This window comes from Cephus cinctus, unplaced genomic scaffold, assembly GCF_000341935.2.
Source record: "Cephus cinctus unplaced genomic scaffold, Ccin1 Ccin1_scaffold0523, whole genome shotgun sequence".
Lineage (NCBI taxonomy): Eukaryota > Metazoa > Arthropoda > Insecta > Hymenoptera > Cephidae > Cephus > Cephus cinctus.
The window spans coordinates 37,564-40,642 of NW_014333185.1; positions in this window are offsets into that span (position 1 = coordinate 37,564).

Consider the following 3,079-nt stretch of genomic DNA (forward strand, 5'->3'; position numbering starts at 1 on the left):
TATCTCACTCAATTACATGCAGATAAACAGGGACACTACGACAATACTCTTAGTGTTATTAGCCTAGTGTAAGCAGGTCTTGCAGGCTGACTCGCGATGTCATCTACGCTCCGATTAAACGCGCTCTGATTGGTCGAATTACTGCAACTTCAACCTTGATTATCTCGAAATTTTGATATATGAAATAAAAAATGAAAATATACGTATTCATTAGAATTTGACAAGGAATGCAACGATGTTACTACAGTGCGTTTTATAACGAACACCCTGTATTTAGTGTTCTAGGTCTATTATAACTAGTCGTAAGATCCCATCCCTCCACCCTTCCCCCCTGCCACCATTCACCGTAGGGCACTGGCTCGGGGACTATCAACGAGGACCGTCATCAAGGATCGTCTTCGAGGACCCAGCATCTAGGAAGGATTGAGAGAGTGGCTACGTCGCCGAGACAGCGGAAGGCAGGGATGGCATGGGCAGGAGGAACAGCTGATCCAGCCACGAGAAACTGACGTCCGCCAACTCCCAACCACTGCCATGTGTATGCAGCCCCGGTGTAGTCCCGTCACACGGGTAATAGAGAGGCCCGCGTGACAGGGCTGGAGCCCTCTCCCCTCCAGCCCCGAAGACTTGCAAGGGAGGATATTTGACAGGCCTGGAGGCCGCCATGTTGACCGGCGTGCGCAGCCAGCCCGCGCGTCGGCGAAGTCAGCGCCGTGCCGCCTGCAGAGATGAGTAGGGAGATTGCCAATGAGCCTGTTTTTGGTGGTCTCCAGTTTTCTCTGGTTTCGGCGCGCCACCTTAGCGGAGGATCCTCGAAGCAATTCCGCGTTTTTGATTGGTCCAATGAATTCGTGTGTTCCTCGAGATCCACTATTTTAAACCGGGTGAACACTCAAATAGGGAGACTTGAATCCACCCTTTCTTACTGCATATTACATAAACCGTAGTAATGAGGTAGTAAATTTTGCCGATGTTAATTCCCTTAATATCCATATGAAGCTTTGTAAATAATAGAGTGAGCAAATAACACTTTAAATAAACTCTCGAACACGGGTAACTACAGAAATATAAGTTTGCTAAATGATATATCATAATGACTCGATGGCAAACGTGCTTGGTGCTGGATTAACGGCCGAGAGTCTCGAGTTCGGAACTCAAGTCTCAACCCTTTTTTTTTTCTTAATTATCAACTATGCTTATTGGTTCACCTAGTTAACTTAAGATTCATTAAGGCCGAGAGTCTCGAGTTCGGAACTCAAGTCTCAACCCTTTTTTTTTTCTTAATTATCAACTATGCTTATTGGTTCACCTAGTTAACTTAAGATTTATTAAATATATGATTATATTAGTCTCCAAATATTGTATTATATTACATCGTATACATGCAATAAATTGGTACATCTGTTACGTCCTATGCGTGAGCGACCGTATGCGGAAGCATCAGAAAGCTAGCATAAGTGTTGAGATCAAAGATCACGTAGAAGGTATTGGGTACTTGCCACTTTAAGGTACTAAAGCACGTCTATTTGCGTTTATGTCCTCTGGTCGATAGTTAAGAGGAGGATCACAACCAGGTACTAAATATATTGATTTAGAAAACTCACTCCTTCTACGAGAGTTTGATTGAAGCTACTGGTAAGGGGTTTATCTGGGGTTAGGAGCTAATAGGTTCAGGTCTCGAAATCAAGAGAAGAAAATATAGTTTAACTCAACATAATGAAATTATAAGCAGGAGTACAAGTAATGTCACAGTTATATGCAGTAGTGAGTGTACGTTAATCTACTAACTAAATGAAATCTGAATAACAATGTATGTGTGATCATCAACTTCTGTAGTGTAAGTTAAAAAGATAGATATATATATAAAGGTGTAGGAATGTGAGTTACTTACCGGTGGATGAGCAGAGGAAGAGAGAGAGACGGCGCTCGGTTCTCGACGATAGTGAAATAGATTTGGTTGAACGGGAAATTCTTGGTCCGGCCCTAAGGTGGACACTCGCCTAGATGAATGCTTATTGAAATGCCAAGAAATGAGTTCTTTTTGCGTGGACGCCCGGCACTGAAGTGATACACATTTCGCTTGGGTCCTAAGGCAAGCTAGATCAAAATAGGCCCTAAGGTATTTGATCGGCACAACACTTAACTGGCGCGGACAATCGGCTCAAGACTCAAAAAGGGATACTGCTCTACCGGAGGATTGATCAGTAACTGAGGATAATCGGTATTGGAGTTCGTAAGGAAGGTTTTGAGTTTGGAGGGGGCTGAATGCAATGACAGGAAATATCGGGGAATTTGGATACGTGTTACAGCGTGATCGGGGCGATTGAACCCTGTCGTTCGATCGAATTCTCATTACAGGCCTTCGTTTGCGGATTCTTCTTTGGATTAGTGCATTGTCAGGATTATCTTGCTGGTGAGGTGGGTGCGAAGGTGACGGGTAGGAGTTCAGCTGTGCGCGGTATTCGCGGTGCTATGGTAAAATGATCTTTAGGCACCTCAATTCTAAGTATCCTGTTCAACGTTGCTGCCCGTGCCGTTATTATTCTTTGTTTGCCGTGATCTCTCCTTCTTCCCGCTCATCCACCTTCAATGTCACAGTGTTGGTGTGATTTCTGGAAATGTGGGAGAGTATGAGATGTCGTGTACAGTATAATATAATATGATGATATCCCTTAATTATTAATATAGTATATATGTAATCTATGATTTACAATAATTAACCCATGTTCGTCGAGGATCGGTTACATCTGTCGTGGTCTCTGACCTTTGCTAATGGGGTACTGAGGGGTGCTGAAGGGGGGGGGGAGCAATGGAGGTGCGTTGCGTCGGACGTAACATCCTGACATTGCATCCAATCCCCACCAAATTCAAAATCTTCCTTATGAACATCGACACCGATCATACGGGAGTTACCAATTTCGTCGGACATAACACATCAAACAGCGAACGTTTCTTCTTCCCGAGAGCCTACCTGTGACAAACACCTATGTTACGCTGTTTCATGTTTTAATAGCATAAATAATATTTAGACGGATAAAGAAGGCATTACGGAAAATTACCAAAAACAAAAATGCACTTA